This window comes from Lissotriton vulgaris, unplaced genomic scaffold, assembly GCF_964263255.1.
Source record: "Lissotriton vulgaris unplaced genomic scaffold, aLisVul1.2 SCAFFOLD_2483, whole genome shotgun sequence".
Lineage (NCBI taxonomy): Eukaryota > Metazoa > Chordata > Amphibia > Caudata > Salamandridae > Lissotriton > Lissotriton vulgaris.
Genome location: NW_028245567.1, coordinates 294,645 through 311,976, shown reverse-complemented (window position 1 = coordinate 311,976; position 17,332 = coordinate 294,645).

Sequence of the window (17,332 nt, the reverse complement as noted above, 5' to 3'; positions counted from 1 at the left end):
TGAGGGCCTAGCTTCCCTTTCCAGTTGGCAGAAGTGGTTCAGTAATACTGACAAACGAACCAGTGGCCAACCCTCTAGCTCTGTAAGAGCAAAACATTATTGTTACCCATTATGTTACTTTGATATCGTACTGAAGTAGATGCAGCAGGTGATGAAGTGTATAGGGGTACAAGTGATGCTCGATCATGCAGGTGTGTAAGGTTACCAGATGTTATGTTCATAGTAGCTTTGTCGCATCTTAAATGTTTTATTTTCAAAATATGTTTTTTTTAAAAAATGTACTATTAATGTGAAGTGTGGCCTAATGTTTTGTCATGTTACAGTCCTTAATTTATGAAAAAAAAACTCTTAGCGGGCCACCAGCCACTTTCACTACTGTTACAAACCGTTAAGTCATAGGAAGTGACATACATTGTGACGTGGCGGTACTTTGGTTGTGACTAGGGTGACCAACCATCCGTAAATTTCATGGACCGCCCATTATTTTAGTATAATGTCCGAAGGTGTCCGTAATTTTGGGAATTTCAGGAAGGTATGCTGTTCCACTACGAGAGGCCCCATGAGTTCTTTCACTCTGGGCCTATCGCACTTATCTTTTAAACTGTAGAGTCTGCCTGTAGCAGCCACTCCCGGACCTCGCACAGACTGAGGACTGGCCATTTGTCATTATGAGACTGCAGTTGATTATCTAATATAGAATGACAATTGGCCCTATTGTAGTGACAGCATGTGGTGTGCCTTCTCCTGCATCAGTCTAGGGTAAGGCATTCTGCTTTTGTCTTGGAGCCATGCTGTAGAAAATAAAAATAAAATAACTGTCGAAGGCAAAGCAATCATTTCTGCAAAGGCCTCCACCTATAAGTCATTTGCCACATTCTCAAGGTGGATATTTGTGAAGGGTAGAAATGATAACCACTTTAAAAATAGTATTCAATTCAGTTTCTGATGTCTCTGAAAATATTATCCCTTAAAGAATATAAGGTGCAAGGTAAAAGAATTCTGAGTAAACATGAATACAATGGGTTATTCAACGAAGTGCTTCTTAATGTCATGGGACTGGAACAGTGTTTTCACTGTACATTTAAAAGTAAGATTTGAACATACGAATACAAAAATACTATTTAATATTGATTTTTACATTAGCACAAACCTTGATTGCAGGAAGGGCCTGATGTCGCTTTCCAAAGCTGTGCACATATGAAAAACTGTGAAGTGCACAATTGTTTCAACCTAATATAAACTTATTTTGACTTGTACTTATTTTGGTTTCTATTTACTTACTTATAAACTATTGTGCGACCTCCTCTGACATGTCTGCAAAAGGTATGGTTTGTCCCAAATTTTTGTTTTGAATTTTGGCCTTTTGTCCTGAATTTTTGTCCTGAATTTTGACCCTTTCACCTGAAATTTAATATTCACCGTCCTGAATTTGCACCCATGCCAGTTGGTCACCCTAGTTGTGGGGGACTTCAGGGCACTTAACGCAAGCAGCTATAGCCAATGTACCTACAGGTTCGGTCACATTCACAATTTACCGAGGTTTCTACCAAACTTCATATATTGGTGACAGTGGCTGGCTTTGCATTTTCCAATTGCTGTGCTGCAGTCTTTAATTCTGCCACAAGGTGGTGCAAGACTCTCATTATAGAACGATACTAGCTAACCAGAACTACTGCCCGCTGGCCAAATCAGTGTCCTGGTCTCCTAAAATAAGTGCCGTGGTTCCCGTCGGTAACCACCAGATCAAATTAAGTACTGCTCATGTATTTAATGTTTATTGACAGTAGAGTGTTCACTTTCATGCTCTTCTTTGATATGTATGCATTTCATTGTGCGAATATCCATGTACTCCTTTAAGCAAATGTACCAAACGGTCTGATTTAGATAACGGGGACGGGTTACTTGTCACAAATTGCTATTAACCCACCTTTAAACTTATGCAGGTATTGACTTCCTTGGGCTCTTAGGGGTGAGCTGCCGGCTGGGGCTGATCGTGTTTATCGCGGGCTCCCAGCGGCAGCGGGCGCCATCTTGGCTTGGGCTTCGCTTTCCACCACAGGCCCCTCCCCCGCCGCTCCGCCCCTACTTAGTAACGCGTTTCCCTGCTCCCCTCGTGTCTGACCAGTGGCCCGGTGGCAGTGGGCTGATTGGTCGGTTGCTTGGCGAGTTGCTGCTTTTCCCATTTTCCGCCCCGCTGATTGCGAGCGGAGGCGATATTCTGCTGCGATTGTATTTTAAAATTGCTATTAACCCACCTTTAAACTTATGCAGGTATTGACTTCCTTGGGCTCTTAGGGGTGAGCTGCCGGCTGGGGCTGATCGTGTTTATCGCGGGCTCCCAGCGGCAGCGGGCGCCATCTTGGCTTGGGCTTCGCTTTCTACCACAGCCCTGCCCCTCCCCCGCCGCTCCGCCCCTACTTAAACAGGCATCATGAGGCAGCGCAGCGGACGAGCGCAGCGGGCGCGACGGAGGCGCGCCGGAGTTGCGCCTGAGTTAAGCCCGTCTGCGCCCGTCCGCCCGGGGCTAGGGGCACGAGACGCTGCTGGTTACATCTCCTATACCCCGTCTCAGTTATGCCTCTTATGGTCCCCCGGCAGTATCAACCCCTCTACCACTACCGATCTACAACACCTTGGCCTATATAGTTCCCCTCCATCCTCCCCCCTGGGTTAGTATCACTCCTTGCTTCATCTGCCCTCACATCCTCCCCAGTTCCCCCCTCACCCCCAGCCCCCCCTGCTCAGGCGTTTTCTACCTCGGCTACCCTTCTAAATACCAGGTCCGCCGTAAATCACCAATACGAGCTATTTGACTATCTCGACTCCAATGAACCAGATCTCCTGTTCTTAACCGAGACCTGGTTTAAGACCGACTCCCTGTATAACGTGCTTGCCGCCTTACCATCAACATATTCCATCATTCGTGCGGATCGCCCTGAAGGCAAGCGGGGTGGTGGAGTGGCTTTAATAGCTCGTACTGATTTCAACTTTCAAATCCTTCCCTCCCCACTTATCACCGATGTTGATCTTCTCGTAGCCCGTTCTACCTCCCACCACGCCCCCCTCACTTTTGTTCTTATTTACCGTCCTCCCCAGTCCACTCCTTCGTTTCTCCCTGACATCCAGACTCTTTTGGCCACTTTGGTAGTTAATAATTCTTCTGTATTAGTTCTAGGGGATTTCAATTTCTGGCCCAATGACCCTGCTGAAAGCCCCCAATCCAAGGAATTTACCATCCTTATGAATAGTTTGAATTTTGTACCGCTCATCCACAGCCCAACCCACCTTCACGGCCACATGCTAGACCAAATTTGGACACTGAATGTTCCATCCACTTCTCCCATTATTTCTCCTTGCCCATGGTCTGATCACTCCACCATCACGTTTTCCCTTGCCCTAGCACCCCCGGTCAAACCCCCCCTTCCCAAAAACAATTGGGTTCGGAAATGGGGTAAGGTAAACATGCCCTCCTTCTGTTCGGCCCTGGCCAAGACCTGCCCGGATCTTACCGGTCTGACAGCCGCCCCTCAGCTGGCCGCAATCAACAACTGGCTCACGGTGGCAGGCGACGAATTCGCCCCCCTCAAGCGTCTCTCAGTTAAACGGGCCCATGCAGCCAATCGTTGGTTTACCCCCGACCTCAAAGAGAAAAAACTTGCTGCAAGAAGGGCTGAACGAGTTTGGAGAAGGACTTACGACCCTGCCCAAAAAACAATCTACTTGGCTGCTCTGCAAATCTATAAAAAGAGCATCCTGGAAGCAAAAGCTGAATATTACACCCACAGGATAATGGTCGCTGAGTCACAATCGAAAGAAATCTTCTCCACCGTCCATGAGCTTGCCTCATCCACCAGAGCCGCAGCAACCATTCCCCCGTCCCAATCCCTCTGTGACTCATTCAACGAGTTCTTTATAGACAAAGTCGTCAAAATCAAACACAACATCCCTCCGCCTTCCTCCACCTTTGTTGACCCCTCCCCCCCCTTCTACCGTCAAACTGACCAACTTCCCACTTCTAACTATTGACACCCTCCGTCCTCTGCTTCAACGGGTCAAATCAGGCTCACCCCAGGACTTTGCCCCTGCCTGCATACTCAGGGAAGTCTACTCAGCCTGCCCCACCCCCCCTTTGACCCTCCTTAACGACTCACTTATCCATGGTCATGTTCCCATTTCACACAAATCGGCGATTGTCATCCCAATCTTAAAAAAATTGGACGCCGATCCCTCCTCCTCTTCCAATTACCGCCCCATTTCACTCCTCCCCTACCTGGCAAAAGTTCTCGAAACCCACATCACCTCTACTTTGAGCACTCACATCGAGGCAAACCATTGCCTCTCCCCTTGCCAAGCCGGTTTCCGTCCCCTGCATTCTACTGAAAAAGTGGTCATCTCTGTCATGGACAAGCTGCGTGAAGGCATTGACATCAACCTTCCGCAAGCCCTGATTCTCCTTGACTTATCTGCCGCTTTTGACACGGTGGACCATACCATCCTCCTCAACCGTGTCAAGGCGGCGGGTGTAGAGGGCCTAGCCTTTTCTTGGCTGGAGTCCTTTCTTGCCGGGAGAACACAAGGAGTCCATTTGGCTGGTTTTGCGGCGGCCTCTCGTAAGGTAGAATGCGGGGTCCCCCAGGGTTCATCTCTTTCCCCTCTTTTGTTTAATCTTTATATTTTTCCCCTCATCTTTATGTTACAGCAACTGGAGGTCACTGTGTTCAACTACGTGGACGACCTCCAGTTAATCTTCAATCTGTCTCATTCACCTTCATCTGCCCTGAACGTCCAAACTACCATGACCCTCTTTCAAGATTGGATGAACTGCAGCCACCTCAAACTCAATCCGGACAAAACCGAGCTGGTCCTGACCGGAGGTGGCTGCAGCCCCTGGTCCCCTTCCTTCTGGCCCCCCTCCCTTGGTGCCCCTCCACTCCCGGTGTCCAAAGTGAAAACTCTGGGAATCTTTCTTAATCCCCAGCTCACTGTTCACCCACAAGTCAACTCCGTGGTTTCTTCATGTTTCTTTTCCCTCAGAGTAATTAGGAAAGTTTCTCGTTTTTTTTCCCCCTCAGCTTTAAAAATTATCATGCTGGCCATGGTACTGTCCCGTATAGACTACGGTAATATAGTCTATAATGGAGCCCCTGCATACATGATCCATCGACTACAACTGGTGCAGAATCAGGCGGCCCGCCTGATCCATGGCCTCCCCAGATATCATCGGGTCACCCCATTACTCAAAACACTGCATTGGCTCCCCATAAGAGAGCGTGCCCTGTTTAAACTCGGCTGCCTTACATATCAAGCCAGAGCGGGCACTGCTCCCGAGTTCATCTGCTCTCTTATCAAACCATACTGCCCAGGCAGAGAACTTCGCTCGGCCCATTTGGCCCTCCTTACCATCCCTCGCTTTAAAAAGCAGAGGGCGGGCGGAGCGAGATTCGCTGTCCTGGCTCCAACCTTTTGGAACTCCCTCCCGGTTACTCTGCGCACCTCACCTTCCTACCCCCTGTTCCGGAAAAACCTTAAAACTTTTCTGTTCACACAAGCCTACCCTTAATCTCTCTGCTGCTACCATCCACTGATCACCACTAGCGCCATGAAACCGCTGGGTATGCGAGCGCTGTACAAATGTTTTTAAATTCAAATTCAAATTCAACTGGGAAGAATGTCCTGTCCGCCGACATCTAAATAAGGCCCTAAGACTTGGTAGTAGAAATACAGCAATCTTTTGAAAAATGTTTTGAATAAAGCAGACCTGACCGGGTGGACAGTAAACTGTCACGTGACATGTGCTTGCTCTTTCACAAAGATCATTCAGCCTTGATGAATGGATACAAAAAAAAACCTTTCTATGGGCCTCATTTATGAGGCTGTGCGTCACTTTTACGCTGCCGGTGCGTCACTTTTTGTGACGCACCAGTGGCGTAAAAAATGCACCTTGTTGCGCCATATTTACAAAATGACGCATCTAGGTAGATGCGTCACTTTGTAAACCCCTGCGCCACATTATATCTGCGCCAGGTATAATGTATGCAAGGGGGGCGTATTGACGCAAGAAAGGGTCGTAGAAGTGACACAGGGAAATCTATGAGATTTCACTGCGTCACTTTAAGGACACTGTTGCGTCAAAATCTTGCGCCTGCCTCACAGCAGGCGTAAGACTGACGCAAGCCCTTTCACATGGGGCTTGCCCCATGTGAAAGGACGCATTGCTGGAGTTGCGTCACCTTTGTGACACACTCCAGCAATGCGTCACTTTTGCGCTTACAGATACGTCAGAAATACTGACGTTTCTGTAACTCCTTGCGACATGATGCGTCATACATTAAATATGACGCATCAGGAATGTCGCAAGAAGTGCGCACTGAGAAGTGACGCATCGCTGCTTTCACGCAGCGATGCGTCATTTCTCATACATGAGGCCCTATATCTTTAGCAAACTGAGCAATGCATGTAACAGTCCATAGACACATTAACTTATTGAGAAAGGTGAAATGCTATTTTGTGCCTGAATTATGGCTTTGCATTCCTTTTTCTTCTGTAATAAATCAGCATTTTCCAAGGTTATCTCCCTTGCCTTGATTCGCAATAATCGGGTTTTCAATGCCAGGATTCCCATTGTGATCGTTAACAGGTAACCGCGGCGCCGGGATTACCAGCTAGGTGAAATCACTGCTTCCCTTGAAGTCACACCTAAGAGCTTCGCGTGAGCTTCAGGGACGATCGAGATTTGTATCTGTGTAATATCAAACTGCGCAGGATGAGAATCCCATTCAGAGGGACGGTGTGCATCATAGCTAGAAAGACTGGCGTAAGTACTTGGGCGCAGATTTACAAGCCCCGTGCACCGCCGGTGCATCATGTTGCGTGACACCGGTGGCGCAACCTGCTAAGGGATATTTGCAAGCACAGGTAAAGTCACCCTGCGTGACTTAACCTGTGCTTGTAAATATCGCCCCTGTTCATGCAGCACTTTGCGTGTTAAGGGCGGGACATGGGTGTTGCTGTCGGTGTTCCCACGCAACACCCCTGTCCACTGATGCATTTCCAGATTTACGAGAAATCGTAAACCTGGAAATGCGTCAGTTTGCTGCGACACCATAGGGGTGGCGTAGCCAAGCGAAATGAGGAGACATTTTTCATTTCTCCTCGTTTTTTCCTCTTTCGATACGTGCTGCATTCTACAGCACGCTTTGAAAGAGGAACATGCCTGCAGTGATTGCTTTTGTGCAGGAAGGCGCCCATTCCTTCACAAAAGCAATCTCCCCATGGCGCAGGCATCCTTGCACCACGGTGCAAGGGTGCCTGCACCGGGGCATGGCAGCTGTTTCTGTGCCAGCGCTGGGGAGAGCACAGGAATGCGACATATCATTGTACATATGTCGCATTCCTGTGCTCTGAAAGTGCCGCAGCGTGGCGCAGCCAAAGGGCTTGCGGTGCCGCGCTGGGGCATTTTCTTGTAGATCTGTCCCTTGGGTTTTAGTGCAATAGCATTTTAAATTTAAGCTTTCAAATGTAAACTGCGCCGTTTTTTGAAGAAGAGACAATTATTGCTGTGTACAGAAAACGTAAGGAAGACTGTGCTTGAAAAGGTAACATGATTTATACCACAATTCTCACGTTTTGCGACTTTTTTAGGAGTGGCAATTAATTTGTATTTTTTTTTCTTCAAAACTGTTTTTATTAAAATCGCTGAGATAAACATACACAGTGCTCCGATCCCCGGAGGGGCTGTGACAACAATTATGTTTCATAATGTGCGATTCATTTAACTGTCATACCCTCCACCCCACACCTCAACTACCCAACCCCCCCCCCTCCTGCAACACAATGACTCTTCAATACTGTTTAGGGTAAGCATACAAATATCCGTATATGTAACCTTGTCTCAACAAGCCCATTAAAACTGCCCATCCTCGCCCCTTGGCAGTGGTGGAGGCTCCAGCCACAATCCCCTGTAGTCTGCCCACCTTTTCCATATTTTATAGTGTTTTGTGGGGCAGCCTCTGGCCTCAAACACCGGCCGCTCCAGTCCCATGCAAAAGTCCAGTCCTTTTTTCCACCCGATCACCTTGGGAGCCCCGGGATCCTTCCAGGCCTGCGCTATATCTCCTTTGGCTAGTGTTAGACCCAGCAGCAGCAAGTACCGCTTGTAGACGTTACCGCCTACCCCTTCTAGCACATGGAGCAGGCCCAATTTTGCCGTACGGTGGAGGTCCCATCCCAGCACCTCCGACAGACAGTCCCACACACCAGTCCAAAATCTCGCCAGGCCACTACATTCCCACACTGTATGTAAGAGGGTGCCTATTTCATGGCCACACCGCAAGCACGCCGGGGACTCAATCAGACCAGCCCTCCACAATCTCTCTCTGGTATAATAAGCACGGTGCAGGTATTTGAATTGTATTAGGCGTAAGCGGACGGCTATTGCCGCCCCCCTGGGGGACTCGAGAGCCTCCCACCAGTCCTCCTCCTCCAACTCACCCACATCCCGCACCCAGCGGTCTCTCAGGGGCTGTAGATCCGAGGAAACGGTGTGTCACTAACGTTTGGTATATTTTGGATATCTTTTTGTCTTCTAGATCCCCCATGAATACCTTCGCCTCTAGCGGGCTGAATTCAGGTAGCGTATCTAAACCCACAAGTGCAGGTGCCAGAGCGTGCCTAAACTGTAAGTATCGAAAGAACTGCGTGCGGGGCATGTCAAATTCTGTGCTAAGGTCTTGAAAGGATTTAAGTGTGGTGCCCTTTAGGACCTGGCCCAATGTTGAGATTCCTATCTAATCCCAGCCCCCAAATCCCGGAAGGGACATCAGGGCCGGTAGTTGCCCGTTGTGCCAGAGTGGGGTCTCCCCCGTCAGCTTTCCCCACCATCCCATACGACGCAGTGATTGTCGCCATATCTGAAATACTACTTGTGTCGCCCTAGGCAATCTCTTTCGCAGCTGCGCCGAGTATAAGACCGTGTGTAGGGAGTCCGGTTCCATTAGGTACCTTTCTAGGGCATATGCCGGGTCCTCTCTGCCACTGTACCACCAATCATTCAGGACTACCAGGTGTGATGCTTGGTAATACGACAAAATATCTGAGGTCGCCAGTCCCCCACAGTACGTGGAAAGAAAGCAGGTCCGCAGAGCTACCCACGACGCCCCACAAAAATCGATTGAGTGCTGAGTTGACCAGTCGGAACCATTGCGGCGGTATTGGGAATGGGTGGTTTTGCAGTTGGTACAGCAAGCGGGGAAGGGCAACCATCTTAAAAATGGCGGATCTACCATATATATTGAGGGGCATGCGGGACCAGCACTTCATCTCCTGCTGCACCTTGCCCCTTACGGGAACTACATTGCGCTCCCAGGCAATTGTCGGCGTGGTCGTCAGAAACACTCCTAGATACTTAAGACCCCCGGCCGCTCTCTGTAGTGGCGAGGCCCACGGCCCGACCTCAAAGTGGTCTCCAAAGTCCAGAGGGTGGATTTCTGCGGTTTCAGGCAAAGTCCCGAGACTTCTCCGAAGATTTTCATTATGTCTAGGACCCGGGGCCCGGACCGATTCACATTCGTAAGGAAGAATAGGACGTCATCCGCATATAGTGCGATTCTGTCCGACGGTCCCGCCTGCCACTCAAAGCCCTTCAGCTGTGCATCTATCCGGACCCACGCAGCCAGCGGCTCCATAGCTATAGCGAATAGGTAAGGCGAGAGGGGGCACCCCTGTCGAGTGCCTCGTCCTATCGGGAAGGCTGCCGATACCTCCCCCGCCACCCTCACCGAGGCCGTCAGACCGGTATATAAAAGTCGGATATAGGACATAAAGTGGGGCCCTAGATTGAGGCGCGGAAGGAGGGCAAATAAGTAAGTCCAACTCAAGGAATCAAAGGCCCTGTCAATATCTGCTAGTAAGAGTGCCGCTCGATCTCCGGTTTTACTCATCGCCTCTACCGCCACGTGGGCGCGTCGAATATTATGCCGCGTCGCCCGGCGGGGCATGAATCTGGCTTGGTCCGGTTGGACCAAGTCTGATATGTATGGGAGAAGGCGATTCGCAAGTGCCTTGGCAAGTATTTTGGCCTCGGTGTTTAAAAGAGAGATTGGCCTATAGGACTCGTGGCGGTCCGGTGGTCGACCGGGTTTGCAAAACACTACAATTTCTGCATGTCTCCAGTCCGCCGGCAGAAGGCCCTCCTCTATCGCTGCCTCTAGGGCGGCCTTGTAATGCGGCCCTAGATGGAGGTGGTAGCGCTTGAAAAACTCACTAGGGAAGCCGTTGGGCCCGGGGGCCTTACCAGTATTGAGCTCCCCCAGCGCTGTGCCCAGTTCCTCAGCCGATAGTGGGGCCTCAAGGCGCTCATGCACATCATCTGGAAGCGTGCGGGGCGGAAGTTCTGTTATAAATTTGTCAATGTCAAGTGCCGAGAGGGAGTCCCGCGGGGCGCATTGTATCGCAAAGTAGCCGGCGAAGCTGTTCGCCAGCTCCCTTGGAGCTAATTAATTTGTATTTTTGATTACCACAGAAAGTAGATTCACAGAAAATAGATTCACAGAAAATGTGACATCAAAGCAAGCACAAGAAGTGACGTCATTGACATGATAAAAAGGTTAAAATAAATAAAAAAATAAATTAAATAACACCAGGGGCCTGTATTGTAGTGGGGCCCTAGGCCCCCATGCATATGGAATGACCACACAGACATGCTTGGTTAGGGTGTAGAACTGTCCCAGGGCATGTGCGCCCGGCCCCTTTTATTAACAGGGTCACATGTCCTCTGATGCCTGTGCAGTATGGGTGTGGGGTGTGAGCCAGCCCTCGGGGAGTGGCTGGTTCCGGACAACAACTAGAACAGTGACCAGCAGGTCACTACATCCCTACCAAACTATTTTCAAACTGGAATAACAGAGTCCAACCTGTGGGAGAGAATAAAACAATAAGTAGGAACTTCCACTGTGTCTGTTCAGCTGCTGGCAGAAACAAGACAATGGTACAACTGCAGCTAGGCTCACCAGTTCTGCTAGGCACCGTCCAGTGTTGCCCTGCGGGTCCGGTACTCCTTAGACTCCAGGTGTGGAAGTTGACACCAATGTCTCTCTATGTCCAGTTCTCTGTGACAGTGCAGGTAAAGTGATGGTGAGTCACTCATCAGTCCTGGTTGTTGTGTCCTCCCCACAAGTGCTGCAATGCTTCTCTACAGAATGGTGGAGTAGTTGCAAAACATCCCTCACACCTGGATGCTCCTCTCGAAGGTCTTCCCCTCTCACAGGATGTCGCAGAGTCCTCTTCACCAGGCTTCCACTGGACTGGGTGTACTTTGTTGTGTCGCTCCAACGCCACCCTCTAGGTGTGTGGTGGAAGCGGTACGAGCCCCACTTTCAAATCCCTAGCTCCACCTGAAGGGTAGTTGTTTACTCTCGCCACTTATAACGAGACCTTCGTCTTCCTGGGATCTGCGGAAGAGCGGCTGTAGACTCATCTCTCATAGCGGGACCCGCTCTCACCGTCATTCCTGAGGCCTTTGCCCCTGGATCGCCACAGTCTGATGTGGAGTGGTCGGATCCTCTTCTTCAGGACATCCAAGTAGTCTCCCCGTCCAGTCTCCCGTGCGACCCAAAAGGTGGATGTCACAAATGGTTAAGCCTGCTCGCCTCTGCAATCACCAGGTTTGCTCGGTGTTCCGAAGACTCATGGATAGCTAGTTTCTCCCAGTGCCACTGATGTTCTTGAACTCGATCACCTTTGCCTTCTGGTGTGCGAGTTGTCTGATCACACACTCCACTCTTCTTCTTGGAATTTCTTTGCGGTGACATCATGCCACACAATTTCCTCCTTCTTGTTTTTTCGCGACACGATCTAGCCCCATCTGGTCTTGCACTTCTTCTCTGACCAGGCCTCTCCATGTGACGTGCACTTCACACGGGTCTCTTGGTCTTGTCCTACCTGTAGGACAACGCATTCTCTTCATTCAGTGACCAGACCTGTTGTTGTGACCGTCTTCCGTTCATTACTCCGAAAATACGAAATCTACGAAATCTACGAAATCTGGGCGTAATGCTTGACTCAGATCTCTCTTATAAGTCTCATGTCAGTAAAGTGACAGGTAGGTGCTTCAGCATACTGAAGGTTCTTCGTAAGGTTTTAGATCTCCTCCCTATTGATGCTAGAAAGACTATTGTCCACGCTTTGGTGACCCCCCCTCTTGATTATGGGAACGCTCTGCTTTTAGGTTTGAGTAAAAAAGGCCTACACCAACTTCAGTGCGTTCAGAACGCTGCTGCTCGCCTTGTGCTCAAACTTCCTCGCAGAGCATTTGGGAAGACCGCTCTAGCTAAACTTCACTGGCTCCCTGTCAAGGAACGGATTACATTTAAAGCCCTTTGTTTTGCGCATCGAATTGCCCAGGGCAAAGGCCCTGATTACCTGAAAAATCTCCTCACTATGCATCGCCCCATCCTGAATTTGAGATCATCCGGCGCGATGCTGTTTAAAACCCCTTGAATCACCAGAGCTAGGATGGGCGGCTGTTCTTTTAGATACTTGGCTTCCAAACACTGGAACGAACTTCCGCTCGATCTCCGAATGGAACCTTCTGAAACTAGGTTCCGTGGAAAACTTAAAACGCTTTTGTTCCCCCTTGTGTAACCTCCATGCCTTTCTTACCTCTTATGGCTCTCTTTGTTACATCTGCCTCTCGAGAATTAGCAGCATTCAGCGCGGGGACACACTGTTTTCTGTGTAGCCAGGCGCTTTAAAAATGGTTTATTATTATTATTATTATTACTCCTGACTTCAGGTCAATCTTGTCAGACCTCTCCTTGGTCTTCTTCATGGACCTCTCCTTGGTCTTCTTCATGGACCTATCCTCAGTCCTCTTGCCAGACCTCTTCTCAGGTCACTGCTTCTCTGACCTCTTCTCCAATTGGCGCTTCTCCGACCTCTACTCAGGTCGCCGCTTCTCTGACCTATTCTCCGGTCGCCACTTCTCTGACCTCTTGCAGATCGCCGCTTCTCTGACTTCTTGCAGGTCATACTCGCTGACCTTTTGCAGATCATCTCCCCGAACTCTGGCAGATCTGGCTCCAGTGGCCTCAATGCCACACCGACGTGGCTCTCTCTTTACAGCCTCCTCTTGGGCCAATTTCACAGGATGAGTCATGCCGTGTGACCACCTGGGCCCTCTTCCTTGCAGGGCGCTTACTCTTGCGCTCCAGCCTGTACCGTCCGTGTCTGGGGTACATCTTTGGCGCAGCTTCTCTCCTTGCGCTCTTACTTCTTCCACTTGCAGTGGCGTCCTTTCGCCACTGGACGTGCATTCCATGCGCTTTCCTCCCTCCTTCAAGGACTTGCTGCTTTCTCTCCTGGTGGCAACATGTCCAGTGTCCTTGCTGCTGCAGTGGCAACCTATGGCCACTAGGCGGCACTGCATTTCTCCTTCGCAGGCCCTGGCAGCCTTTCCGCTTAACGTTCTTTCAGCACTCACTTGCTGACTGAGGCAGTAGTCCTTTCTTCACGCCTCACACGACAGTCTTTGGAGGGGTCTGCAACTTCTCTGCATGCAGGCACACTTTTCCTCCAACCACATTGAGCAGCAGCAGCTGTCGCTATGCTGCTCCGTGTTTCCCTTTTCACTGTTTACTGTTGGAGTTTCATTTGAAGACGGGAAATGCAGTTAAGGCTGCCTATCAAAAGCCTGCTTATGCAAAAGAAACAATTGATGGACGGAATGCTGAACAATGCAAGCATTCACCCCCAGTCACAAAGATCTGGGTTTAATCCATCATTCTTTTGCTCACCACCCCACCCCAGTTTGGACCCAGCCATATGCAAATCAGTTCTTTTTGCATTTATCAATATTTTGTTGGAAAATTGTCACTGTCACTTTTATCTCTCTCTTTGTTATTTTTTTCCTTTTGGGGTCACCCATGAATTACAGTCAGTCCTTCACTGTAGGTCACAACAGCTTTGTCTTCCTTCTGTTGCAACAGTGTCTGTGTTAAGCATTACTTTGATCCTCAGTGCTGTAACACAAAATGGCCACTAGGTGGCACTACCGCTTTACTTTCAAAGGCCCCAGCAGCTTCCTTCATGCTGCGGGCCTCCTTGCTTACTGTCGCAGAGTTTTCTTTGGTTCCGGGCGCTTTCTCACTCTGTGTGGGGCCTTAACAGGTCCCGTGAAGCTAGGCCCGCTGCTGAAGGCACATAGCAGATTGGGCAAACCTGACCTCTCCCTCGCCGGTGGAATGCATTACCGGCGTACAGCAGGGCCCGTTCAGTGCTGCTCCTTTACCTCTTTTGCCAGGCGCACCCTGCAGCCATGGTCACGACCGGGCAGCAGAATCTCCTTTCATCTCCTGGTAAGTCCTTCCTTCAATACGGGCGGCATAGGGGGAGGGTGAAGCACACAGGTTTCATCAGTCTCTGAGAGTGGTACTTAAACTTCTCTTAATTTTTCTATACTGCGGCCAGCCATCCACTCTTTCTTAATCGCTCCCGCCCCTCGCAGCAGGCACTCTCATTTCACTGGCTGTGCGGGGGGCTGGAGCTGCTACCTGTGAATCTCCGGTGCCTCGTCTTGGCGCCACAGGCCGTCTCAGTTATAGACACCACCTCCTCTTGCCGGCAGTCTTCCTCACTCAGGGCCGGCTTTAGGGCAGTGCGACTGGTGTGGCCACACTGGGCGCTGACCTGTGGAGGGGGCGCTGGGACCTCAGGGGGCGCTGGGACCTCAGGGGGCGCTGTGCTTGGCAATATCTTATCATAGGAAAGATGAGGGGCACTTTTGCAGGTGGTAGTGAGAGAATCCGAGGAGGCGGTCATGGGACGTGGGGGTGCCAAAAGTGATTTTTGCACTGGGCGCCACCAGCGACAAATAGCTGTCCTCACTTATTGGGGGTTGGGGCACTATGGCTCACACTTCAGGCACCCCGCTTGCGTACATCAACTAGTGGCCCTGCCATGCCACTAATCATGGGGGGCCCTCTTACTCCACGCGACGTTCTCCCGCTTGGTCCGTCATCACTACAGGGGCTGCAGTACCTTTGTTTCTCAGGCATCGTCAGCCGTGCATCACCTTCCAGGCCTTCACCGGTGCTGGGTGGGGGTCCACCGGCGCGCGGGCTTCTGTGGCCATCTTCCCACTCCTCTCACAGGCTCTTTTGATGCGGGGTGGGCTCCCGGTCAGCTCCCACTTCAGTTCAGATCTCAGCTGGCTGGTGGCAGGGTCATGCCACAGTCTCCCACATATGCCATGCGTACTCTCCGCATTTATGTCCAGCCATGCACTTGCGGGCACACCAGTTGCGGGGTGGGCTCCAGATCACCTCCTTTAGCCCCGGGCCTCTTCACATGCCTCACGGGCCATCAGGCTTGTCCTGAACCCGCTCGCAGTGGGTGCCGTCGACCCGGGCAGCACTCTCCCCATTCAACCACCAAACAATGCGGCTGCACACGCTGGCTCAGCCCGCTCATCGCCAATGTAATGTAATGGGGCCCTAGGCCCCCATGCATATGTAATGAACACACAAGCACAGTTGGTTAGGGTGTAGAACTGGCACAGGGCACATGCCCCCGGCCCCTTTTATTAACAGGGTCACATGTCCTGTGACGCCTGTGCTGGATGGGTGTGGGGTGGGGTGTGAGCCAGCCCTCGGGGAGTGGCTGGTACTGGCAACAACTAGAACAGTGACCAGTAGGTCAATACAGTCCTTATCATGATGGGTTTAATGGCGCAGCACAGAGCCGAGCTCATATTTTATGCACCTTCAGGGTGTAAAGAGAATTCATTTAATCCGCTAGTTCTCTCAGTTGCTGCTTTATTGTCAGATAGTACCGGTTTGCCTCTTTCAGTTTCTGTGCTTTGTTGTCTGAAAAGAAAGCACTAACTTGAGAAATGTCCGGTTAAATAAACTCACTTTATGCTCTGCAGGGGCATAAAAGAATCGCTCATCTCTGTGCTGCTCCAGAAGAGCCCATAATGATGATACAACCCTGAAACGTCACCAAAGTAGTCCCATGGCTTCCAAATAGGATGAAGCCACACTCCTTGGGTGCCAAAGTGGTTTCTCACATCAAGTAAAGCCATCTGTAGGACAGCTTGCTTTGTGGTTGAATTGCTTCTGGAACTCTTCACAGCTCCCAGCAACTACTCTCTCACCCAGAAGCGCTTTGAGAGTTCAGGTTCTAGCTCTTTCTTACCAGATGTGACATTTAGGCAATTGTGAGAGCATAACCAGATCTCCAAGTGAGTGAATGTGGAAGAGGAACGAGACATACCTCAACGGAGAGACCCTCGAGCGAGGGTTCCTCGAGTTCTAATCCTCCTGCGTCTCTGACAACCAGGAGTCCTTCTTCTTTGTTTCCCCTGCAGGCACGCAACCATCGGAACCAACCCAGACTCATCCCGGAAACGGAACCTCCCGAGCGCCTTGACCCCGGAAGTCCCGAACCGGAAGCCGCCTACCGGGAAACCGGAAGTCCCACCTCCATCCCAGGGCCCGGAACTATAAAGGACGCCGAAGAAGAGAGGAGAACGTTCCCGATAGCCGACTCGTGGCAGGAGACAGCGCACAGAGAACCATCGAGAGAGAGAGAGAGGAGTACGAGGATCGAAGACGGAGAGTTGGAGGACGTCTGGACCGAGGAGTGGTGGAGTCCTCAGGAGGTGGCTGGAGAGCGGCCGTAACTCGCGGGAGAGTTACGGCGGGGCACGTGAGTACCGTGTTACCGTCTCCGTGTACCCCCTTTGTAGAAACCTGTAGATATTTGTATAGAGTTCGATCTCACTGTTAGAGCACCTCTGCACTGTATATAAACTAAATTTAGAGACACTTCACTAGTCAATCTTGTATAATATTCCCTACACCCCCCCTTCACCTGCGCACCTCCCTTCTACCCTCTCCCGCCTCTTTTTCCCCCCCCCCTCTCTGCATCCCTATCCGCCCCCTCCCTCACGGTTCTCTCTTTTCCCCGCACGCCCCGGTGTTGGTAACGGTACCAGAGAAGTCTTTACCAAAGGACTAACCCCTGCTTCTCTATTTTCCCTCCGAGGTCATCCCAACGCCCGGAAGACGTGAAGACCTCTGGAAGATCCCCTGGACCACGTACCGCTGGGAGGCGACCAAAGCTACACCCCGGAGTTCTTTGTGTATATGCACCCGTACTTTTGTCAAAGAGAACAATAAAAGAGCTACCATAGCCCAATATATACGGCCTCCACGCCTGTTATTCCGGCCCGCAGCAACCCGCAGTCCACACCTGGTGTCAGAAGTGGGATCCGGAAGCATGGAGGCCGCCGTGAAGCAACTCGCTGAAAGCCAGGAACTCCTAGGGAAGATGA